Source organism: Triticum urartu, chromosome 4A (assembly GCF_056163025.1).
Source record: "Triticum urartu cultivar PI428250 chromosome 4A, HENAU_Tu73, whole genome shotgun sequence".
Taxonomy (NCBI): Eukaryota; Viridiplantae; Streptophyta; class Magnoliopsida; order Poales; family Poaceae; genus Triticum; species Triticum urartu.
Window position 1 is genome coordinate 334,283,738 of NC_141876.1, and position 16,430 is coordinate 334,300,167.

Below are 16,430 nucleotides of genomic sequence, written 5' to 3' on the forward strand. Positions count from 1 at the left end.
ATTGTTCCATGCTATTATATTATCAACCTTGGATGTTTTATATGCATTTATATGCTATTTTATATGATTTTTGGGACTAACCTATTAACCTAGAGCCCAGTGCCAGTTTCTGTTTTTTTCCTTGTTTTAGAGTATCGCAGAAAAGGAAAATCAAACAGAGTCCAATTGACATGAAACTTCACGGAACATATTTTTCGACCAGAAGAAGCCCACAGAGTATCGGAGATGGACCAGGAGAGTCTCGGGCTGCCCATGAGGGTAGGGGGCGCGCCCACCCCCCTGGGCGCGCCCCCCTGCCTCGTGGACAGCCCGAAGATCCACCGACGTACTTCTTCCTCCTATATATACCCATATACCATAAAAACTTCGAGGAACACAATAGATCGGGAGTTCCACCGCCAGAAGTCTCCGTAGCCACCGAAAACCAATCTGGACCCGTTCCGTCACCCTGCCGGAGGGGGAATCCCTTTCCGGTGGCCATCTTCATCATCTAGGTGCTCTCCATGACGAGGAGGGAGTAGTTTTCCCTCAGGGCTGAGGGTATGTACCAGCAGCTATGTGTTTGATCTCTCTCTCTCTCTCTCGTGTTCTTGAGGTGGTACGATCTTGAGGTATCGCGAGCTTTCCTATTATAGTTGGATCTTATAATGTTTCTCCCCCTCTACTCTCTTGTAATGGATTGAGTTTTCCCTTTGAAGTTACCTTATCGGATTGAGTCTTTAAGGATTTGAGAACACTTGATGTATGTCTTGCGTGGGATACCCATGGTGACAATGGGGTATTCTATTGATCCACTTGATGTATGTTTTGGTGATCAACTTGCGGGTTCTGCCCATGAACCTATGCATAGGGGTTGGCACACATTTTCGTCTTGACTCTCCTGTAGAAACTTTGGGGCACTCTTTAAAGTTCATTGTGTTGGTTGAATAGATGAATCTGAGATTGTGTGATGCATATCGTATAATCATACCCACGGATACTTGAGGTGACATTGGAGTATCTAGGTGACATTAGGGTTTTGGTTGATTTGTGTCTTAAGGTGTTATTCTAGTACGAACTCTATGATAGATTGAACGGAAAGAATAGCTCCACGTTATTTTACTATGGACTCTTGAATAGATCGATCATAAAAGATAACTTTGAGGTGCTTTCGTACCCTACCATAATCTCTTCGTTTGTTCTCCGCTATTAGTGACTTTGGAGTGACTCTTTGTTGCATGTTGAGGGATAGTTATGTGACCCAATTATGTTATTATTGTTGAGAGAACTTGCACTAGTGTAAGTATGAACCCTAGGCCTTGTTTCCTAGCATTGCAATACCGTTTATGCTCACTTTTATCATTAGTTACCTTGCTGTTTTTATATTTTCATATTACAAAAACCATTATCTACTATCCATATTGCACTTGTATCACCATCTCTTCGCCGAACTAGTGCACCTATACAATTTACCATTGTATTGGGTGTGTTGTGGACACAAGAGACTCTTTGTTATTTGGTTGCAGAGTTGTTTGAGAGAGACCATCTTCATCCTACGCCTCCTACAGATTGATAAACCTTAGGTCATCCACTTGAGGGAAATTTGCTACTGTCCTACAAACCTCTGCACTTGGAGGCCCAACAACGTCTACAAGAAGAAGGTTGTGTAGTAGACATCAATCCGATGCACGGTTGAAGAGTTATTAAATGCATGAACTAGAAGGGTTTTTCTGCAAATCTGTTATTACTGGATAATAGGAAATTAGCAGAACAGGAAAAAACAGAATGAGCTGAATCTGCTGGGCGCTGGGGCGCTCACCATGGGCCATGGCTCAGTCGGTGTAGCAGGAGAGGCCCACGCTGGCCTGGAAGTCAACGGGCAGGGGCGGCTTCCTCTATCTGCTCCCGACAGAAGGAGGCAGCGCGACGTGGAGCAACGCTTGGGCTGTGGCACAAAGGCGATGGCAGTGACGCGCAAGGCGGGCACGGTTGGCCGGCGGTCGAGGAAGATGTCCGGGACCAAGCGGATCTGATTGGAGATGGTTGCCGGCGGGCTGGGGCTTGGCAGGGCAGGCCATGGCGACGTACTGTGAAGAAAGGGACATAGAGAGACATGGGCATCATAAGAGAGAGCCAGGGAAGTAGAGGAGAAAAGAGAAGTGAGAAGCAAGGGCACACGGCGACCTGCGGGGCTCAGGTCAGCGGTGCTGACCCACGCGCGTGGCTCGATCAACGCGAGCGATCAAGCTGCTGGTGCTCGACGCCGCAGAACAGGAGGCGGAGGGTTCAACCAACGGCGAGGTGAATTCAATAGGTTGGAGCTCAAGGCAGTGCACAGATCCGGCCGGAGATGAGACCATGAGCGGCGGCGAGCTTCTGCAGCAAAAGGCAGCGGTAGCGGCAGCAGTCAAAAACAGGCATGCGAGGAGGAATGGAGGTTCGGCTCGAGCGACAAGATCGACATGAGGAGGCCGGGAGAAGGCAATTTTGAGGCATGGTTGAGGAAGCGGTGCCGGGAGTGGCAGGTCGTCATGGTGCAGGTGGAGGAGGTCGGTGTCCATGGCGGCATCCATGGCTGCATCCATGGCGAGGCGGGGCTCGTCCTATCCATGGCGCAAGGAACACCTGTTGCAGGAGAAGAACGAGGGAGATGAGAGGAGGAGACTAGGGAAGGAAGAAGAAGGGCAGGAGCGATGGGGTCCTGGTCCGGTTGAGGCGCCAGTGAGCGAGAGGCCAGGCCTCCTAGATCAGGCGCCATGGGAGCTCCCATCCCAATCTAGATCGGATCAAGGAGGTTGCGGCTATGGGTCGGGCTCTCTGGTGGCCGTCTGATAATCCCCAAGTGTAGGGAATCATCGTAGCAATTCCCAAAGGTGGAAGTGATAAGTATGGAGTGTCGAACCCACGAGGAGCTAAACGTAAGATCAATATTCTCTCAAACCCTATCTGCCACCGATACGAGTCTACGTACACCGAACGTTTGCTGCCAACTAGAAACAAGAAATAAAACTAAGTGTGGGTATGAAGAGGATAACTTCGCATGATATCGGAGAGCTAAAATATAAAAGTAGGTTTTGTTCTCATAAATTTAGAATATATTGCTAAATATTATAAATAGCGAGTGTGGAATGATGATGGGTCAGTGTGCGGAATTGTCTTAGGCAATTGTTAACAAGACCGATAGTCGTCGTTGTAATTTCATATGAGGGAGAGGCATAAGCTAACATACTTTCTCTTCTTAGATCATATGCACTTATGATTGGAACTCTAGCAATCATCCACAACTACTAAAGATCATTAAGGTAAAACCCAACCATAGCATTAAAGCATCAACTCCCCTTTATCCCATACGCAACAACCCTCTTACTCGGGTTTATGCTTATGTCACTCAAGCAACCCACTATAAGAGAATTATGAATGTATTGCAACACCCTACAGCGAGAATCCCTCACGCTTGCGCGACATGGAAGGCACAATAGGACAGCACCAAAATAAAACATACAACTCATACCAATCTAGATCATCAATCAACCCAAAGACAAAGGATATGTACTCAAAACATCATAGGATGGCAACACATCATTGGATCATAATATGTGGCATAAAGCACCCTGTTCAAGTAGGGATTACAGCGGGGTGCGGGAGAGTGGACCGCATAAAAGAGATGAGGATGGTGATGTTGATGAAGACGATCACCGTGGCGATGATTCCCCTCCCGATGGCACTCCGGTGCCAGCAAGAGAGAGGAGGAGAGGTTCTCCCCCTTGTGCTTCCTCCTCCATGGCCTTCATGGTGATGATGGCCCCTCCGGGATCCTCCTCCATAGCCTCTGGTGATGACGGCCCCCTCTGGCATGGTGCCAAAGAGGGCCTAGATTGATTTCTCGTGGATATAGAGGCTTGCGGTGGTGGAACTTCCGATCTAGGTTATTTTTTGGTGATTTATGTATTTATAGGAATTTTTGGCATTGGTTTCTCATCAGGGGGGTCTCCGAGTCATCCATGAGATAGGGGCCCACGCCCAGGGGGGTGGGGTGCGCCCCCCACCCTCGTGGACGGCTTGGGACTCTTCTGGTCCAACTCTTTTACTCCGGGGGCTTCTTTTGGTCCATAAAAAATGATCAAAATTTGGCACGTCAATTGGACTCTGTTTGGTATTCCTTTTCTGCAATACTCAAAAACAAGGGGAAAACAGAAACTGGCACTGGGCTCTAGGTTAATAGGTTAGTCCCAAAAATCATATAAAATAGCATATAAATGCATATAAAACATCTAAGATGGATAATATAATAGCATGAATACTTCATAAATTATAGATACGTTGGAGACGTATCACCGCCGGATCTTGATCTAGCGGCTACAGATCAAGGTGGAAGGTGCCTGACTGGATGAGGGTGTGTGTGTGCGGGCGAGTGTGAGGTGGAGAACAGCTGTTGGATCGTTGGTGATCCTGAGGTGGAGCGACTAGGCGGCGGTGGGCGGAATGGGTGGATGGGACATCTAGGGCTAGGGTTAGGCTGTTATTTATTGCAAGTGGGTCTAAATGCAGACTAACGGAAGCCCTTATATCTAAATAGGATGGACGAGAAAATAGCTAAAGGAGAGTTCATTAAATAAAATGGAGATGTCTTGGGGATGTTTGGGGATGATCTGGACCCATCGGTAACGACAGCTCGGTTCGGGTCCAGGACAGCTTCGGACGCACACGCGAGGGGTATGACCAAAGGCCATCGAGACAAAGGGTTTGATGGGCTTAGAGAAGAGACAAGAGAGACAAGGAAAGCGGCAACTACGAGCGGATGCAAGTTTTGTAAACATGACGGCAACAAAGTACCGATGCAATGCTAATGATGAATGCAGCAAACACACGGCAACAACGAAAATAACTGGAAGGCATCTGGAGTGTTGGTCTCAGCTCGTTACATGGAATTAGGGTTGGAGGACTCCCGAGGGGCCCACAAGCCATGGGGCCGCCCTGGAGCATGCCCTAGAGGTTTGTGGCCTCCTCAGGACTCTTCTGGCCCTCTCTCCAAGTCACGTAGGTGTCTTTTGGTCCAAGAAAAATCATCGTAAAGTTTTATTCCGTTTGGACTCTGTTTGATATTCCTTTTCTATAAAAGTAAAAACAAGGAAAAAATATAAACTGGCACTGGGCTCTGGGTTAATAGGTTAGTCCCAAAAATAATATAAATAACATATTAATGTATATAAAACATACAAAATAAATAACATAATAGCATGGAAGAATCAAAAATTATAGATACGTTGGAGACATATTAGAGCACCAATATAGTTGTCTTCGAGGGACTTGTTGTTCTCAAGGAAGATAGTCTTGGAGATGTCGTTGTTCAATCCCATCATGAAGTGGAACTTCATCCGAACGGGGTCGTCCATGCCGGCTCGTTGCAAGGCTTTCTTCATCTCGTTGAATTACTCGTCGATGGACTTGGATCCTTGGACGATGTTCTCCAATTGACGGTGAAGATATATCGTGTAAGTGGAAGGCAAAAACTCTCGCCGCATAGCTATCTTCGTCGGGCCAACTCATGTTGAATCTCTTGGAAGGTGTGTGAAGCCACCATGTCGACACGTAGTCGTCAAATTTTCTTGCAGCGCACTTCACTTGATCTTCGGAATGGACATGAAGTGGCTTGAGGTAGGTGTCCATCTTGCGCTCCCACTCGAGATACTACTCGGGGTCTTGAGTCCCATAAAACATAATTTCATGGTCGGTGTTGAGGTCTTAGTATCTCGTGGAAGTCATGGATTTATGCTTGGGGAGCTTCACTTGAGCGTAATCTTGAGGTGCTTGTTGGCGAAGATGCCGCATATCCAAACGTGAAGATTCCTTGAAGTCGCTTGGCAAAGATGCCAAGGTAGATGGTGAATTCATCAAGCGATGGTTGGTGTTGAGCTCTTGACCTTTATGTTCTATTCGTTGATGGTGTCGATGTTGATGTGATCTTATTAGAGATGGTAGCTCGAAAGGATGTGCACTTGAGCTTCTTCTCGAAGATGAGGAAGACCAATTGCCGGTCTTTATGAGGGCTTTGCGCTCCTCCATTTGAGCTTCCATCTTGGCGTCGAAGAAGTTCTTCATGGCATCAAACTTGTCGTTGTTGGTGTAGAACAAAGTAGATGTGCTTTGCCTATCCATCACAAGACTCGAGCAAAGGTGAGTAGCAAATGTGATAAACAATACCAAGATACATTTCCCAAAGTTGAGGATGTATCCCGTTTCACATAATGTGAAATGAAAGAATAGTGGAATTGGTACCAGACTTGTTCACTCACACCTACAAAGTAAAGCTTATGGAGTGGCTTGGTTAGGACAAGTGGCACAAAATTCAAGCAATTATTAGTAAGAGTCAATAATGTGGAAAGAGATTCACAAATTCGCAAGTGAAACAAGTACACCAATAGCAATGAACGACACATGGAAACGCACACACGGATAGATAAATGGGGTTGTGCAACCAAGGAATGAGCACAAAAATGTGGAATCCACGAAAAATGCTCTTGTTGCACAATGCTAGAGAGACACTGGCGTGATTTCCAATAGGTGGATATGAGACTTGTGCACGAACTACAAAGCAAAAATGCAATGCCTTCTATCCCAAGTATGCTATATATGTATGGTGTTCCGGTGATATGATAGAAGATGATTGAGTATGGAAATTTGATATGCAATGTGGTATGATGTTATGGCTATTGCTTACAAACTTTTGCCTATTTTTCTTGTGCTTAAAAGCTTTTTGGCTCTTTCTCTTTTGAGCTCTTTCTTTGGCCACTTATACAAAATTTCACGAACCAAGATAGCAAATGTGTATATGCTAGAACAACCTTGTGATACCAGAGATGATATGATTACACCAAGATGAGGTATGTATGCAAAGTAATCGATGATCACTAATGTGCACAAGTAACATTGCCGGGCAATACTCAAATGCATAGTCTCGATAGGAATGTCACGGCGGGCTCGTGGTTAACAATGCAATGGCAGGGGAGAATATACAAGGGTGTCATCGAGGTTACCGTTCAAGTGGTCGTTGTCGATGTCGAGTCCGTGGAAATGATGGGAGGCGGTGTTATTGATGTCTAACCGCTCCTAAGTAGCCGAAACACCTTAGGAACTGGAAAAACCACAGCTCAAATATCTCAAACGAAAAATGTCAATTGGTGGTAGCGGAATGCGGTGGTGGTTTCAGAGTTTCTAATGTGGAAGTGATGGTGGTCATTGATGAAGAAGTAACCATCCCTAAGTAGCCAAAACACCTTAGGAGACTCAAATCACAACTCAAGCAACCCCAAATGGAATTGGGAACAAAATGGGTTAGGTTGCGGAAGACGGTGGTGGGAATGCAGATGATATGGTGGAATGCCTAGGCAAAGATGCCAAAGTTCCAAAAACTTTATGGAGTCAAATGGTGTTGGAACCTATCTACATGGATGGGGGGATGTCAATATCTACTCAACGAGCTAAAGAACATGAAAATCAGACTCCGGATGTGAAAGTTATGGTGAAAATTCTAAAGAAGGGCAATACTGGAATTTTGGGGAAAGTTGTTGGCTAGGCCAGAAGTTCCTGGGTTAGGGGCGGAAGTTCTGGGCTCCGGAGTTTCCCCGGGTGTTCTAGAAGTTCCGGGGGTCGCGGGTGAGGTGTGGGAGGATTTGGGGTAAACTTTCGGTTTAGCCCGAAAGTTTCGGGGTAAGGACCGAAGTTCCTTGGGAGTCTAGAAGTTCCAGGGGTCATGGAATTTCTTTTGGGACGAACCGGGAACGGGGGTGGAAAAACTAGATTTCCAAGGTCAAATTGAGAAGATTTCATGGATGGAAAGTGGAGAAAAGATGGGGAAAGCTAGATCGAGTTGAAACACTTCGAATCTATGGATCAAAAACAACAAAACATCATCAAACCAACAAATCACAAAAAATGGGGGGCCATTTTTGAAGGAAATATGCCGTGGAGGCAATAATAAAGTTGTTATTTTATATTTCCTTATTCACGATAATGAAGGAAAAATGCCCTAGAGGCAATAATAAAATTGTTATTTATATTTCCTTATATCGTGATAAATGTTTATTATTCATGCTAGAATTGTATTAACCGGAAACTTAGTACATGTGTGAATACATAGACAAACAGAGTGTCCCTAATATGCCTCTACTAGACTAGCTCATTAATCAAAGATGGTTAAGTTTCCTCACCATAGACATGTGTTGTCATTTGATGAACGGGATTACATCATTAGAGAATAATGTGATGGACAACACCATCCATTAGCTTAGCATTATGACCGTTTAGTTTTATCGTTATTGCTAGAATTTCTTTGGACCGTCCATGACGGAAAAACCCGTGGTAGAAGCGAGGGCAAGGAAAATATCAGGGGACTTCACGGTTACGGTGGGTGGTCGGGGCCGAGCGATGCGTGTTTCTCTCATATGTACGCGCGTGTGTGCGAGGCGTTAGGCTCTAATTGAACCTGAGCGAGGCGATGGGCTCTAGCTAAACCCGAGTGATTGCACGGCAGGCTACGCGTTACTGAACCTGAGGGATCGATCGATCCCTTGCTATTAACTAAACCCGAGTGATTCCTTCTCTACTGCTGCTAATTGAAGCCGATCGATGCTGCCTCTGGATGAACAGTGAGCGTTGTTGGGGGGGTTTGGATGAATAGTTCCTGGTGGGGGTTGGATGAACAGGACCCCGTGGTAGAAGAGGCCGTTGCCACTGGATGAACAGGACCCTGATCGATCGAGCCGGTGGATGAACAGGACCCCGTGGAGGGGTGGATGAACAGGACCCCGTGGAGGGCTGGATGAACAGGACGACCCCGTGGAGGGCTGGTTGAACAATACCCGGTGGAGGGCTTGATGAACAATAGCCCATGGAGGGGTGGTTGAACAGGACCCCGTGGAGAGGGCTGGTTGAAGAGTAATCGCAGTGGAGGAATGCGTGGTGGAGGCTAGTTGAACGGGAGCCCGTGGATGAACAGTCGCAGGTGAAGGCTGGAGGGGGTCAACGGTGGATGAACAGTAGCCCGTGGAGGCAGTCAATGGTGGATGAACAGTCGCCCATGGAGGCAGTCGACATGGAGTGCCGTTTTGCGGTACGCCACACCCCTGCCGATGAACATGACCCCAGTTTCGACCGTAGCGCTCCAACACAAGTCCGTTTCCTCTGTTTTGCGGTACGCCACACCCCTCCCGATCAACAGGACCCCGTTTCCACTATAGGAGGTCCATTTCCTCCGTTTTGCGGTACGCCAGACCCCTCCCGATGAACAGGATCCCGTTTCGACCGTGTTCGGTCAAACACAAGGACATCTCCGTTCTATGCTACGTCGGGCCTCGTTTCCATCGGTTGTTCCATCCAAGCCAGTTGGCTCTCAATGAACACGACGACGCATTCCGTTCCGACCCAGCCGATTGCCTCCCCATGATCACGATGACGGTGCAGCTTCTCCGTTCCGACCCAGCCATGTACACGAGCCCTGGCTGTATGTATGCGCGATTAGGTGTTCAAGACCCTGCTCGTACGTGTACATGCTACATGAACACCTCTACTACGACACGTGCGTGCCTCTACTACGACACGTGCCCTTCCTTACATGGCCACGGTTCATTGCTGCAGCCTGCAAACAGACCGATCATATGTACGTACACGTTTGCGACCAAAATGACAACGCTACATACGCTTCGACCAGGTGGGTCCCGACTGTCAAGCACTTCCTTGCGTGATAAGATGTAGCTGGTGGGTCCCAATAGTTAGCAGGGCGAATCATTTTTTTTGCCTGTAATATGGACGCACTTCCTTGCGTGTGAAGATGTAGCTGGTGGGTCCCAGCAGTCAGCAGGAAAACAATTTTTTTCACGAAATACGGTGGCCCGTCCGGTGGGTCCCTGTTGTCAGGTGGAGGAATAAGGAGGCACTTCCTTACTACGGCCGTGGATCCAGCTATTAGCCTCTCCACGTACATTACTCTTCTGATGGAAGTCGTTCGTTGACCACATTGGCCACGCTGCGCCAGGAGCGCCAAGGCGGTGGACGACGGTGAGGCCTGGGAAGGGGACGACACGGAGCCGGGGAAGACGCGGCAGTGGATGCCCACTAGGAGAGGAGTACGAGGGTTCACTGGTTCGGTTGCGGTGTGAGGCAGCCGTCGCTGCAAGGCCTGTCCAGCGGTGGGAGTAGTAGGGGCCAGTGAGGCCTCCACGGTAACACGGCCGGCCATGGGAGGCAGGAGCAGGAAGCACGACCGGCATTGCTTTGGGCGGCTGGAGTAAGAAGACCAGAGGTTGAAGAAGCACTACGACTGTTGGATGGACATCGTACGGTCACTGGAACTAGAATTGTTTATATTGACTAAGTTGACAAAGCCCTCCATCCCTGTCAACTTAGTAGGCCCACATGTCAGCCTCCCACTATGCTGGTTCCCAGCTAGTAGGGGGTATTAATTTTTTTTGTGCGTAATAAGGAGGCACTTCCTTGCATGCGAAGCTATAGCTGGTGGGTCCGACCTGTCTGTGGGAGGAACGTTTTTTCGTGAAATACAGAGGCCCTTCTAGTGGGTCCTAGATGTTAGGTGGAGGAATCATTATTTTGTGTGTAATAAGGAGGCATTTCCTTGTGTGCGGCTATGGACCCGGCTATCAGCCTCTCCACATAAAGTCCACATCCGATGGATGTCGTTCATGGACCACGTTGACCACGGCACGCGAGAGTTCCAGGGCGGTGGACGACGGCGAGGCCTAGGAAGGGGATGACGCGGAGCCGGGGAAGACATGGCAGTGGGCGCCCATGCGGAGAGGAGTACGAGGGTTCACTGGTTCGTTTGCGGTGTGAGCCTGCCATCGCCGCAGGGCCTGGCCAGCGGTGGGAGTAGTAGGGGGCGATGAGGCCTCAAAGGTAGCACAGCCGGCCAATGGAGGTAGGAGCACGCGGTCTCGCCGGCACTGGTTTGGGCGGCCGGTGCAAGAAGAGCAGCGATTGAAGAAACAACAGGACCATTTGATTCAAATCCAACGATCACTGCTTGTAGAATTGTTTGTTGACTAAGTTGACAAAGCCCTACATACGCGTCAACTTAGTAGTCCCATATGTCAGCCTCCGAACCGGTGTGCCCCAGATGTCAATGGGAGGAATCATTTTTTGCGTAATAAGGAGGCAGTTGATTGCGACCAGGAAGAGGAGGGAGCAGGCAGTCCCGCCTGCACTGGTTTAGGCGGCTGGAGCAGGAAGATCAGAGATTGAAGAAGCACGTCAGTCGTTGGATGGACATCCAACAGTCACTGCTGCTAGAATCGTGTGTTGACTGACAAAGCCTTGCGTAAACAAGTCAGCCTCAAAATTTGTTGCGTGTATAGCCCATTTGCTATTATTTTCATAATTTTTACTCATTTTCTAATTCATATGGAATTTATTGCAGCCCTTTTTCTGGTCAGTACTAGGGTTAAAGAATTGAACCCAAAATGTGCGAAATTTTGAAAATTCGCAATTTTTTGCTGGGGAACAAAATATTCTTAATCCAAAAATTATTAGCCATGCTAAAACAAATTTAAAAATAAATTAGTACTATTCATGTTAAAATCCAATGAAATATAAAATAACAATGAAGAACAAAAACAAAAAAGGAACTAATTTTCCCATTTACTTTTAACAGATACTGACCAAACTCTTTGGCCAGGCCGGAATGCATCCCTCCTCGTCTTGAAAGATTTGTATCCCAGTAAGTCAGAAAAAACAAATAGGCCTAGCTTGGGTATCCTTCAAAATGTGGGAGATAAGGATGAACGAGGCAAGGCCTTATCTATAAATGTGGAGAGAGGTGCGGGTATCTTTTGCAAAATTGTCATAGTTTGCTTTCTATCCGTCAGATATAGATCAGACGGTCTATACTATAAGATGACAGGCACACCATCATCACCAACTCGGTTTTTTCTCTACTCCTACTCCTATATTACTTATACTTATACTCCTATAAAAGACTCAGTTGGTGATGATGGTGTATCTGCCACCCGCCATTTCTAACCATTAGGTATGCATCTAATGGCTGTGATGTAAGTTGTGGCCTTTTGCAACAATTCCCACTTCTCTACTACAGTTTACACAAAACCCCTTAGTATCTTGAAACCAACCACATTCCTCCCTTACCTCATCAAAACAGCCCAAAGAATATATATGGAGTGAAACATAAGATATTTTTAGTGATATGTATATCAAAACTAAACTGTTTTCTTTCAAATTTGTGAATATGTGTTATTCTACTTTGGATCCGTTGCAACGGACGGGCTCATTGCTATAAAGGTTTATCTCCTACATCGTCCGCAACGAACACCTGGTGTACTCGTCCAGGCCGGATGCTTGCAGCGCGATGGCCTAAGTTCGAATTCTGTCCAAAACTGTAGCTTTTTATTATTTTTTAATATATACTTCTTCCGCTACTATACTGGGAGTGGAACCCACAGAGTACTTAGAATACAAGATTAAGGATGGATTCATTTATTTCTAACTTTCTATATGAATCTGTAGCCAGCCTGCAAGTAATGTACACTGTACTCACAGTGGAACCCACAGAGTACTCAGAATACAAGATTAAGGATGCAATTAAGTTTTTATGGAGGGAGAATCATACGCGCAATTAACTCAAATGGATTGGATGTTACTCTATTATTCTCCAACGGCAACTGGCAAATTTCCTCCCGCGGGTCGGAGTAGGTTTGTCAGTTTGCATGCAGATTTAACGGAGGGGCTTGATGGATGCGAGGTGGCGTGTTCAGCCGGCCGTGCAGCGGGCGGCCCAGTACTATTCGATTTGACAGCTACTAGTATATTATAAAAAAGAAAGAAGAGTAGTAGAGATAGAGATAAGAGTAGGGAGAGAGACTAGGGAGGATCAACATCTACTGATTCGTGTGCTACTCATGCGCTCCATTCGGCCGCCGCAACCTCCCCTATAGCCACTCCCTCCTGCGCTCCACTCAGCGGGCGCTATTGAAATTTGGGCAGCGCACTCTCGCGACTGCTCGCAGCGACGACTTCACTGACGATGAATTCTTCCGCAACCTCGGCAACCTCTTCCTCAACGAGATGGGCAACAACCTCAAGACCAACGGTTCTGCTCCCGTTGCACCATATATGTTTCTATCCTTCTTGTTCGAAATCGTGGTAGAATTCATGTTTCTAGTCTGTGTCCTAGATTCGATCTGTTCATCTAGTATGCTAGTCCACATGATTAGTTTAATCTCTGTTATAGCCATCATGATTTATTTTGTGCTTATTCAGACTAAATCTTGTAGTAACTTGCTCATATATTCAACTGGCACACCATCCCCTACAGCCACTCCTGTTTGATGGACGGTCTGGTTGATGCCTCCAAGGAGCCCTTCGTCTACTGCTATGAGTGCCCGATGCTGTTTTGGGGCTCGCCGGCGGACCTCGTGCATCACCTCACGCAGTCGTCCGTCTATCACCACTGGCCTGCGGCGAAGAACATCAAGTACGAGGCGTGCTGCCCGTTCACCGTGCCGGAGTCGCTGGAGGATCACCTCCGCCTGCTAGTCTCAGAGGAGGACGGCAACATCTTCCTCTTGATCGTGGGCACCAGCGAGACCCGTGCAGGCCGCCGCCCCGTCTCTGTAGTGTGCGTCAGGGGCGACGCCGCTGACGCTGACACTAACACGAGGCTGATGTATGGGTGCGTGCTCACTGTTACTAACCCTTCGAGTTACGTGGGCAGCGACACTAGCTATAGGAAGCTGACTAGGACTATGCCAAGCATGGACCTTCCCGGCGATGTGGACATGGAAGACGCATGGTATGATTTGCCCCCAACGTGGTGCACGGGGACTCCAAGGAGGTTCACCTGGACATATGCATTACCAAGTTAAATGTTGATCATTAGTCTTCGCTCATTGTAATCCGCTGTCTAAGCATGTGGAGACTTCCATGCATGATCTTGCTCTATTGGAGTATCGCGCATGAATAAAAGTGTATCCATTTATGGTTTAGTCTAGAATCTTCCATGTATGAAATTTTTACTACAGTACTGGTGAAAGACTTATGATGAAACATTTCTTACATCTCCTCTGCCCCCTTCCAAGTCATCCTGATGTAATCCCTCCGTCTAGGTGTATAAGGGCATGGTTAATACTTACTAGTATAGCCAACTATTGACTATAAGAAAGTGCCATGTCATCTATAGCCACATGTATAACAATCGATACTCAAAAACAAATTCTTAAAGATCATTTCTTGCAAAGCACGATAAGTGTTATTTCTTCACAAGTTTTGGATGCAGGTTGAACAGTTGAACGTTTTTGTTTGCAAAAGATACTTTTTTTATCTATTTCACCCGGATGTTTGTGAGCTCTAGAGATGAAATAATATCTGAAGAAACCTATCGATACCCGTTATACATGAGATGACCCACACATCCTTTGTCAAAATAAACAACTCCCCGATCAATGCATTTCACTGTTCCGTGCAATGCACGGGCACCTTACTATAGATTAGTACGACCAAAAATTGAACTAACATTCTATATAGTATGATAAATGCTGATGCATGTCATCTAAACTTATATCATTGAAAACTATGTTCAAATACGAATCCAATGGTATTGTTTTTGTTGACATGCACTAACATTTTGTCAGTTAAATATTTTGTCAAATTCAATGGGGGACTTATAAACCACGACCAACGTAGTACTAGTGTAGAGGGCAGCGCTGCACGCGAGTCTCACCCCGGTCGTGGCACGATAGTAATGTCGTCATATCACAAAACCCAACTACTCCTAGTATCCCTAGCTACCACTCCTACGGACAGTTCTTTTGGCGGCTTAAAAAATAAGCCATCTCTCCCCAGCTTTTCCCATAAGACTAGTCATAGTGGAGAGTAACATTAAGGCGCCTCACTAATTTATTTTGGCTTCTAAACTACTACTAGTACCTCTGTCCTGGTTTATTCGTCACCATTGTAATTTGTGCTAAATTTTCACCAAAGAATTAACTGATAAAATGTTAGCGCATGTGACATATGAATGTACTTACAAAATGCATACGGATACACAAGGTTTCCAAACTTTTCATTTTACATACTTAATTAAGGACGCTAATAATTCCCGAATGTTTAGGATTTATCATTTGCGTCCCAAAACTAATGAGCTCGCCTTACGAAACTAAATTATATTCCTAATAGAAGCCATGACGCTCGCGGGAGTGCTTGCGGCGTGCCACGAGCGCCCTAGTGCGCGGCCGTTTCCCAGCGCGCCGACACAACGCGGCTTGCCGGCGGGCGACGCGATCTCACTGGTGTGGTGATCCGGCGCCAACAGGTACTCCTCCTCGCTGGAAGCATCCACGTCCCGCCAAGCGTAGATGACGCGCTTGGGCCCGACTGCACTCAGGGCTTTGGCACGGGCGTTCTCCGCCACCCTCACGGCCCTCGCACGAGCCTTCTGCCAAAGAGCCAATTGCCTGACTCTCTCGGACGCGACATAAGCCTGCCAGGCAGCTTGCCCCATGGCGCGCTTCTCTTCCTCGACCTTCTTCTCCGCCTCTATTTTGGCGCGCTCTTCCGGAGGCAAATCCTCCCACAAGGCAGCATCCATTTCTTTCCAAAGCTCCTCAAGGTTGGGGGGCTCGGCGGGCGGCGTGGTGTTCTCCTCGTAGCGGGGAGCCGACGTGTCCTCCGACGTGCGTGCTGGCGATATTGGGAATGCCGGCGTGTCCACCTAGACACGTCACGGCGTGGAGCGGAAGGCCGATGCGTTCTCCTCGACTAGTGGCGGCGAGGAACTGAACGGCGACGCGTACTCCTCGACTAGTGGCGGCGAGGAACGGAACAGCGACGCGTGACCGTCCACGCGGTACTATGAGAGGCACCTAGGGCTTGGGAGGGGGGATGCCATGGTGGTCGATGTGAGAGGGAGGGGGAGGAGATAGCGATGAACGTGAGCGTTCTTCCGAATGTCGTGGGAGGTCCAGTAGGAACTGGCACACATACATAGTATATGGACTAAGCTTCACTGACTTAACTGCTGGTCCAGTTGCGTCACTGACATGTGGGCCAAATGCCTGTTGGGCCCACATGTCAGTGACCCAATGCACCCAGTTATGTAACTGAAGCAGCTATGTCGGCATATTTGTTGGAGTAAATTACGGGTGAGGGAAGGGGTGGAAATATTGCCAGTCACAATGGATTGGACGAGTGTGGGGAGGAGAGTCATGCATGCAGATTTTTTCCACACGGGGTGGAGTGGTGGGACTGCTGGAGAGAGAAGGAGGGTCAAGCAGGTGTTCAGATTTCAAGGTGCACTAAATTATTGCATGCGATGATTAAGTCTGGCCATAGTGGTGGTAATGTGGTACACCCTCCTTTCTAGTTAATAGGGCTTAATTTGAAAATCTCTTCAACCAAGGTAGATGATGAATGGTGCAAATAAGTCTGTA